Here is a 10,766-nt window from a genome sequence, read left to right on the forward strand (position 1 = left end):
TATGCCATGCAGGAAACTAAGCGAGGCATCATCCAACACCTTCCCGACCAGGTATAGGTCAGGTGGCACGCCCTTGCGACGAGCATCGGACGTGTGACCGGAAGGCTTTGCGGGCCGTCGCTCCGAGGGACCGGGGCCGGCCGCAGCCCCGAGTTGTTCCCGGCTCTACGGTGTTGCCGGTCGCTGCCCGCCGGTGGGTTTCGACCGCAACACATTCCGGCACGCCCGGTGGGACAATCTTCGACATCCACCGCATCGCCATCTACATCCGAGATGGCGGAAGGCACTCCGGTCAAGTACGAGGATCCGACCGACGAGCTCAAGAAGAAGCATGACGAAATCAAGGCGGTCCTCGAAGCCGACCTCATCGGCTCTTTCCACAGAACCCGCTCCCATGGCATCGGGTGGAAGGGGTTCTCACCGAAGGCGCGCTCGATGGAGTGGACCTGTCCGCCCCGTCGAGAAGAACGCACCGGGTCGCCGCGTCGGGAGATCAACTTCATGGTGGCTCATTCGCCGCACCGCCACTCGAGAGCCCGGTGAACACTTTGGAGCGTGTCGCTCGCGCGTGATCCAGGAAATCATGAGCCATCGGTATTCTCCGTCGGGACCAGCTGCGGGGACTTACCAAGGAGAGATGCCACTCCGGTCCCGTCCGCCGCTGCCGTTCGCGTTGGCAGCACCGAAGTGCCGAACTCATCGGCATACGTCGTCTACAAGATTGGTGGTGACCCTAGTGACTACCAATTCCTACCCGAGGCGCCCAAGGAGATCCCGCACGGATACGCGTGCGCATACGTACCGGACTGCAGTACACGGGCACTCTCAAACCGGGCCGCAACAGCGGGGGCCTGCGGAACAGCGGGAGGAACGTCGGGAGCGAGATCTTGAGAAGCAAACGTGGTTAGCTAAGTACGCTACTCCGACAAACCTCCCGAGCCCAGCTCCTGCAGTTGGCTCGAAGCTGGAAAAGCAAGCATGGCTGGCTAAGTATGCCACCCCGGCGAATCTTCGGGGTTCGACACCTTCAGCCATCACCGCGGATCAGATTTGTACAATTCGAAAGATCGGTTCGGTATGATGCCGAAAAGGAAGACGTTCGGCTATACCAAGCCGTACCCCAACGAGTACGAATTGATCCCGCTACCACCCAAATATCGGCTCCCGACTTCACAAAGTTTAGTGGATCGGATGGTTCCAGCTCCATCGAGCATGTGAGCCGATATTTGGCACAGCTGGGCACGATCTCAGCATCGGACGAGCTGCGTGTGAGGTTCTTCGCACGGTCCCTCACGGGATCGGCTTTCGGGTGGTACACATCGTTGCCACCGAACTCAATCCGGACTTGGAAGCGAGTTGGAAGAGCAGTTCCATGAGCGGTATCACTCGGAGGCTTCCGAGGCTGGCATTGCCGATCTAGCACAAGTACGACGAAGCGCGGGGAAACGGTGTCGGAATACATCCAGCGCTTCGGGACCGTGAGGAATCGATGCTATTCGGTTCACGTAAGTGAAAAAGAAGCGATCGAGTTGGCGGTGGTGGGTCTCTCATCATCGATCAAGGACGTGGCCTCCCAAGCGGACTACCCTTCATTGGCGCACATGGTGCGAAGGTCGTCGGCATATGAACAAGTGCCACCCGGATGTTTACCGGGACAAATTCAAGCGAGCGGTGGTCCTGGTTGAGGCGAACGAGGATGAAGGTGCTGCGGGAGATCAAGAGGTAGCAGTGGCTGAATGGGCTCGGGCGGCAAACCCCATGTCCTGTAAGTGGGTTAAGCCACAAGGTCCTCCAAAAGGGTTCGACTTCGACGTGACCAAAGCTGAGCAGATTTTCGACCTCTTACTCACGGAGAAGCAGCTAAAGGTACCCGAAGGCCACAAGATCCCCACGGTGCAAGAGCTGAACGGAAAGCCATACTGCAAGTGGCATAACACGTTCACCCACGCCACCAACGACTGCAGGGTGTGGCATCAGCAGATCCAAATGGCGATAGAAAAAGGGCGGCTAATTTTCAACCAGTACGCCATGAAGGTCGACACACACCCCTTCCCCGCCGTTAACATGGTGGAGTATACTTACCATGGAGGGTGCCAGCCAGATTTCTCGTGCAATATCAACATGGTAGGACCTGGGCACCACTCTGGTAAGGTCGGAGATGAGGGCAGCTGCTCTCATAGCAAAGACACAGAGGAAGCCGCTCCACGCGATCGGCTCCGCCACGACGGCAAGCGCTACGTCACAGAGGGAGAAGTGAGGAACATCAGATATCAGCGACCTCTCTCTGATCACCTCCTCAACAAGTATGTGAGTCAGTATGACCAGCGCCGACGATACAATGACGATGATGAAAAGGATCGTCTGGCTAGGGACGACAGGAGACGTCGTCGGCATGATCACGACGAGGAGCGATATGAGCGCCACGCCAAGGAAAATTCGAGGGAGCAAGACGACGTGGATAGGCACTGGGACTGCCCCTTCTTCGGACACTCGCTGGGATTCGGGAATGAGCCGATTGCCTACAATCGGCAATTGCCCAGAATGTAAACAAAGGAAGAAGGATGCAGCTAACGTGTCCGTGTTCAAGCGCCTAGGGCCTCTCCCGCCTCGAAGCAAACGCGCTGAGTCCCCTCGGTTGGAAGATCTTGAGGATTTGGAAGACGAGGGAGAAGAAGAGGAAGACAGGTACCACCGGCCAAGGTGGTGCCCTGATGGACTCAGCCGTTCCCAAAAACGAAGGGTTCAGCGTCTACGTGGGTTGGAGGAAGCTGAAAGGTTATACCTGCACACGTTGAGGAAGGCACGGCCTGATCTAGCCGCCAAAATTCAGCGAACCCTGGACGAAGAAGGTCGGCCACAAAGAAAAGAGTGGCGCCCCAGACAAAAGAAAGCCGATGATGAGACATCGGCTGGCACAAACATGGTGCTCATCCTCCCAACGGAGTTTACTGCTCGAGGACTAAACGATGCACTCAAGGTGGACGACGGCGAGCGCATCGACATGACAAAGGATGAAGTTAGGCTGGTCTTATCCACTGGCCTGACCATGTAGCTGGAGCAAATAATTGAGCAAACGTGGCGAGGCTGATCCTTGTGATCGGCCCCAAAAATTTATGGAGGAACATTGCAAAAACCTTCATCGAGCAAGCAACGTGGAGGCCGATTCCAGCAATCGGCCAAAATTATCCTCACCATCCATTCTGTCTGGGTTCAACATTTGATCCAGCAGGGAATACATAAAGAGCCGATACCATCAAGTCCCTTGAAAGAATCGGCTCGGGGGGCACCTAGGTGGATAAAACACGAGGATATGAAGTAGAAGTATCTTTCAATATCTGGAAGGTCCGAAATGACCTAATCTTCAATCATTCTGCGTTTGATTTTGGTAGATGGAAAGTTTGCCTTCAGAGTGATCTCCTGCTACATCGTTTCAGAGTGAAGCCTGCTTGTGTTCAACCACTAGTTGAATGGATAGCATCTATCTTTTTGTAATCTTCTTAGTTTTACTCTTCTTTTTCTTCCCTCCCTGATGTAATAAGTCTATCTTTAGACATTCTGTACAGTTTGTTTTCCTTTTGCTTATATATAAAAAAATGACACCGTAGGGGATTCCCCTACGGTAGAGGTGTCAAAAAAAAAAGTATCTTTCAAATGCCCAGCAGCCCAAGATATTCTTTGATGGTGGGTATTGAAGTATGGGGGCCGATACATAAATCGGCCGTAAAAAAAAAATTCAAAATTTTTTTAAGCACAGCCGATGCGCAGACATCGACTTAAGGATAGAAAGCCGATGCATGGCCATCGACTCAAGAGATACAATTGTTATAAGCAGAGGCTCAATGGCGCAGGAAGTGGACTGGAAAAGCTCGGGGGGCAGCTCACCCTGAAGGTTCTCTGCTCTGGGGAGCCGATTTGGTTGGAATCAGTTGGCTCTACATCGCGACTGTTCTGAGGAGCGGTGCTTTTATTTACAGAGATATCAGTTTTAGCATCCAAGCTGATTCCGCAACAGTTCCAGGGCACCCGCTCAAGACCAAATCGCCGACTCGCTGCAATTAGTCGTGCCAAGTGCTATCGTCATCGGCGGAGCCGGCTAACTTGGAGGGATGACTGAATTGGCCTGTCTCGCAGTTATCGTAAGAAGCTAATGCGTTGCCACCGGACATTGAGCATTGGTTAGGCTAACAATCGACAAAGTAAGATGAGGAAAAATCGGCTAAATCAGCATAAAGGACATCGGCAAAATCAAAGGAAGTTTTTTCATTGATAATAAGATTTCTTACAAAGAGGAGCCGATTGTTCAACAAAGGGAACAGGTTACTACAGCTAATTCTATGCTAGTAGATCCCTACTCTAAGGGCTGTTGCTATCTTCGCCGTCGCTGGGGTAGCCGTCGTCATTGCTGCTGTCGGCGAGTTCCTCATATCTGCTACTGTAACCTTCAGCGGAGGCTTCTTCCTCGTCATCGTCATCATCCTCATCTGACCAAGCCCAGCCACGGATGCGCTTTGGCGGCGGTTCGTCGGAGAAGGTGTCGTCCTCCTGTTCCTTCTTCGTGTCGGAGGAGATGTCTTCGTCTTCGTCATCCTCTTCTTCTTTGGTGGTGGAGGAGAATTTACCCCGGAAGGGAGGGTCATCGTTGTCGCTCTCCTCCTCCAGTGCTCCGTCGATCAGGAATCGGAGGTCATCCTCCCCGTCAGTTAGGGGCATGGCCCCATCTGACCAGACGAGGTCCTCGCCCTCTGGCACGAAATCGAAGTCCCACTCCCGCTTGTCCCAATGCTTAGGAGCGCGCCGGTTGTACGCCTCCATCTGGTTGTGCCCTGGAATCGACTCGCTTGAGGAGGAGGATTGGAGGGAAATGGAAGAGGAGGAAGAGGATGACATTGCTACAGAGGAAGAAGGTTTTTTGTCGCTGGTGGGCAGAACAGAGCAAGGGGATGGAGTGGCGAACCGTTCGGCACGGATAAATAAAGTGGGTGTAGTGGAGGTTTAATGCCATGACGGTTCTCGAGGACGTTTATGCCGAAATTATCAATTCGTGCAGAGAAGCCCAGGAGGCGAGGCGAAATGATGAAAGATTCTGCGGCAGTTCTGCTCTGCCACGACATGACCCGACGGAAGAAAAGCGTAATGATTTTGGAAATGTCATTTCCAAAACCAGGGGGGCATGTGTTATCACCAGAATTTGACCAAGTCAGAGGTGGGCCGCGATCAAGATGGGCTTGAAGATTATATACAGTAGAAATACGTGAATCGGCCTTATATACAAAGTTTGGGCTAGTTTGCCCTTGTATCTGTAACATAGTAGGTTACGTGTCGGTTAGTTAGAGTTTGCCTCGTGCACGGTTGGGATTATTCCCACGTTAGAAAGTCCCCTGGACTATAAATATGTATCTAGGGTTTATGGAATAAACAACAACCAACGTTCAACACAATCAATCTCGGCGCATCGCCAACTCCTTCGTCTCGAGGGTTTCTCCGGTAAGCACCATGCTGCCTAGATCGCATCTTGCGATCTAGGCAGCACAAGCTTATTACGTTGTTCATGCGTTGCTCGTGCTGAAGCCTTTTTGATGGCGATCAACGTAGTTATCTTAGATGTGTTAGGGTTAGCATTGTTCTTCGTATCATATGCTGTCGTAGTGCAACCCTTATGCATCTAGCCGCCCTTACACCTATCTTAGGTGTAGGGGCGGCACCCCGCTTGATCATTGTTTAGTAGATCCGATCCGTTACGGTTGCTCCTTGTTCTTCAAGGATTAGTTTAACATCCGCAATAGTTAGGCCTTACAAAGGGTTGGAGGATCCAGCGGCGTGTAGGGTGTAGTTTGCTAGCCCTAGACAGGATGTTCGGGGATCAACCTCGTGTTGGTTTTTAGGCCCTGTCTAGGATCGGCTTACGATCACCGTACGCGAGCGCGAGGCCCAATCGTGAGTAGGATGATCCGATTATGCGGTGAAAACCCTAAATCGTCGTAGATCGCATTAGCTTTATCTTGATCAAGCAGGACCACCATATATTCGGACACCTTGTACGAATCATGGGTGGATCGGCTCTTTGAGCCGATTCACGAGATAACCCGAGAGCCGATCGAGGCTCGGATTTAACGTTTACGTGTATGCCATGCAGGAAACTAAGCGAGGCATCATCCAACACCTTCCCGACCGGGTATAGGTCAGGTGGCACGCCCTTGCGACAGCATCGGACGTGTGACCATAAGGCTTTGCGGGCCGTCGCTCTGAGGGACTGGGGCCAGCCGCAGCCCTGAGTTGTTCCCGGCTCTACGGTGTTGCCAGTCGCTGCCCGCCGGTGGGTTTCTGACCGCAACAGAAGCTCGTATGGAGTTTTATTATGCAGAGGACGGAGAAAGAGCCCGTTGGAGTAGTGAACAGCTGTAGAGATGGCTTCTCCCCAAAAGTTGTGGGGTGAATTGAATTCACTCAACATAGTTCTTGCCATCTCAATACTAGTCCGGTTCTTCCTTTCAACAACACCATTTTGCTGAGGGGTGTATGGAGCTGAAAACTCATGCTTGATACCCTCATCATCAACAAACTCTTGCATAGTGTAGTTCTTGAACTCGGCGCCATTGTTGGTCCTTATCGCCTTGATCTCAGATTCATACATATGTTGAGCCTTCTTGGCAAAGACGATGAACTCCCTATAGGTCTCTGATGGCGTGTAAGACACACGTCCGTTGGGAACCCCAAGAGGAAGGTGTGATGCGCACAGCAGCAAGTTTTCCCTCAGTAAGAAACCAAGGTTATCGAACCAGTAGGAGTCAAGGAAGCACGTGAAGGTTGTTGGTGGCGGAGTGTAGTGCGGCGCAACACCGGGGATTCCGGCGCCAACGTGGAACCCGCACAACACAATCAAAGTACTTTGCCCCAACGTAACGGTGAGGTTGTCAATCTCACCGGCTTGCTCGTAAACAAAGGATTAAACGTATTGTGTGGAAGATGATGATTGTTTGCGAAGAACGAGTAAAGAACAATTGCGGTAGATTGTATTTCAGATGTAAAGAATTGGACCGGGGTCCACAGTTCACTAGTGGTGTCTCTCCCATAAGATAAACAGATGTTGGGTGAACAAATTACAGTTGGGCAATTGACAAATAGAGAAGGCATAACAATGCACATACATATACCATGATGAGCACTATGAGATTTAATCAGGGCATTACGACAAAGTACATAGACCGCTATCCAGCATGCATCTATGCCTAAAAAGTCCACCTTCAGGTTATCATCCGAACCCCTTCCAGTATTAAGTTGCAAACAACAGACAATTGCATTAAGTATGGTGCGTAATGTAATCAACACAAATATCCTTAGACAAAGCATCGATGTTTTATCCCTAGTGGCAACAAGCACATCCACAACCTTAGAACTTTCCGTCACTCGTCCCGCATTCAATGGAGGCATGAACCCACTATCGAGCATAAATACTCCCTCTTGGAGTCACAAGTATCAACTTGGCCGAGCCTCTACTAGCAACGGAGAGCATGCAAGAACATAAACAACATATATGATAGATTGATAATCAACTTGACATAGTATTCAATATTCATCGGATCCCAACAAACACAACATGTAGCATTACAAATAGATGATCTTGATCATGATAGGCAGCTCACAAGATCTAACATGATGGCACAATGAGGAGAAGACAACCATCTAGCTACTGCTATGGACCCATAGTCCAGGGGTGAACTACTCACACATCGATCCGGAGGCGATCATGGCGATGAAGAGCCCTCCGGGAGATGATTCCCCTCTCCGGCAGGGTGCCGGAGGCGATCTCCTAAATCCCCCGAGATGGGATTGGCGGCGGCGTCTCTGGAAGGTTTTGCGTATCGTGGCTCTCGGTACTGGGGTATTCGCGACGAAGGCTTTAAGTAGGCGGAAGGGCGGAGTCGGAGGAGGCACGGGGGCCCCACACGCTAGGGCCGCGCGGGCCCCCCTTAGGCCGCGCCGCCCTAGTGTGGAGGCGCCCTGTGGCCCCACTTCGTTTCTCCCTCGGTCTTCTGGAAGCTTCGTGGAAAAATAGGACCCTGGGCGTTGATTTCGTCCAATTCCGAGAATATTTCCTTTGTAGGATTTCTGAAACCAAAAACAGCAGAAAACAAGAATCGGCTCTTCGACATCTCGTCAATAGGTTAGTGCCGGAAAATGCATAATAATGACATATAATGTGTATAAAACATGTGAGTATCATCATAAAAGTAGCATGGAACATAAGAAATTATAGATACGTTTGGGACGTATCAAGCATCCCCAAGCTTAGTTCCTACTCGCCCTCGAGTAGGTAAACGATAACAAAGATAATTTCTGAAGTGACATGCGATCATAATCTTGATCAATACTATTGTAAAGCATATGAGATGAATGCAGCGATTCGAAGCAATGGTGAAGATAATGAGTAAACAAATGAATCATATAGCAAAGACTTTTCATGAATAATACTTTCAAGACAAGCATCAATAAGACTTGCATAAGAGTTACTCATAAAGCAATAAATTCAAAGTAGGGGCATTGAAGCAACACAAAGGAAGATATAAGTTTCAGCGGTTGCTTTCAACTTTAACATATTTATCTCATGGATAATTATCAACACAAAGTAATATAACAAGTGCAATAGGTAAACATGTAAGAATCAATGCACACAGTTGATACAAGTGTTTGCTTCTAAGATAGAAAGAATAGGTAAACTGACTCAACAATAAAGTAAAAGAATGGCCCTTCGCAGAGGGAAGCATGGATTACTATATTTGTGCTAGAGCTTTTCATTTTGAAAACAAGAAACAATTTTGTCAACGGTAGTAATAAATCATATGTGTTATGTATAAGATATCCTATAAGTTGCAAGCCTCATGCATAGTATACCAATAGTGCTCGCACCTTGTCCTAATTAGCTTGGATTAACATGGATTATCATAGCATAGCATATGTTTCAACCAAGTGTCACAAAGGGGTACCTCTATGCCGCCTGTACAAAGGTCTAAGGAGAAAGTTCGCATTGGATTTCTCGCTTTTGATTATTCTCAACTTAGACATCCATACCGGGACAACATAGACAACAGATAATGGACTCCTCTTTAATGCATAAGCATACAACAACAGTTAAAATTCTCATAAGAGATTGAGGATTGATTCTCCACACTGAAACTTCCACCATGGATCATGGCTTTAGTTAGCGGCCCAATGTTCTTCTCTAACAATATGCATACTCAAACCATTTGATCATGAAAATCGCCCTTACTTCAGACAAGACGAACATGCATAGCAACTCACATGATTTTCAACAAAGGTAAAAGTTGATGGCGTCCCCGAAACATGGTTACCGCTCAACAAGCAACTTATTAAGAAATAAGACACATAAGTACATATTCTTCACCACAATAGTTTTTAAGGCTATTTTCCCATGAGCTATATATTGCAAAGACAAAGGATAGAATTTTAAAGGTAGCACTCAAGTAATTTACTTTGGAATGGCGGAGAAATACCATGTAGTAGGTAGGTATGGTGGACACAAATGGCATGGTTAATTATTGGCTCAAGGATTTGGATGGACGAGAAGGATTCCTCTCAATACAAGGCTAGGCTAGCAAGGTTGTTTGAAGCAAATTCAAGTATAAAATGGTGCAGCAAGACTCACATATGAACATATTGTAAGCATTATAAGACTTTACATCGTCTCCTTGTTGTTCAAACACCTTAACCAAAAAATATCTAGACTCTAGAGACCAATCATGCAAACCAAATTTTAACAAGCTCTATGTAGTTCTTCATTAATGGGTGCAAAGCACATGATGCAAGAGCTTAAACATGATCTATATGAGCACAACAATTGCCAAGTATCAAATTATTCAAGACATTATACCATTTACCACATGCAGCATTTTCCGTTTCCAACCATATAACAATGAATGAAGTAGTTCAACTTTCGCAATGAACATTAAGAATAAAGCTAAGAACATATGTGTTCATACGAAACAGCGGAGCGTGTCTCTCTCCCAAACAAAGAATGCTAGGATCCAAATTTATTCAAACAAAAACAAAAATAAAAACAAACAGACGCTCCAAGTAAAGCACATAAGATGTGACGGAATAAAAATATAGTTTCACTAGAGGAACCTGATAAGTTGTCGATGAAGAAGGGATGCCTTGGGCATCCCCAAGCTTAGATGCTTGAGTCTTCTTAAAATATGCAGGGATGAACCACGGGGTCATCCCCAAGCTTATACTTTTCACTCTTCTTGATCATATTGTATCATCCTCCTCTCTTGACCCTTGAAAACTTCCTCCACACCAAACTCAAAACAAACTCACTAGAGGGTTAGTGCATAATTGAAAATTCATATATTCAGAGGTGACATAATTATTCTTAACACTTCTGGACATTGCACAAAGCTACTGAAAGTTAATGGAACAAAGAAATCCATCAAACATAGCAAAACAGGCAATGCGAAATAAAAGGCAGAATTTGTCAAAACAGAACAGTCTGTAAAGACGAATTTTTTAGAGGCACCATACTTACTCAGATGACAATGCCCAAATTGAATGAAAGTTGCGTACATATCTGAGGATCACGCACGTAAATTGGCAGATTTTTATAAATTTTCTACAGCAGCGGCGGCTCAATTTCGTGACAGCAAGAAATCTGTTCCTGCGCAGTAATCCAAATCTATTATTGACTTTGCTATCAAAAACTTACTTGGCACAACAATGCAATAAAATAAAGATAAGGAGAGTTTGCTACA

Source organism: Lolium rigidum, chromosome 4, assembly GCF_022539505.1.
Source record: "Lolium rigidum isolate FL_2022 chromosome 4, APGP_CSIRO_Lrig_0.1, whole genome shotgun sequence".
Lineage (NCBI taxonomy): Eukaryota > Viridiplantae > Streptophyta > Magnoliopsida > Poales > Poaceae > Lolium > Lolium rigidum.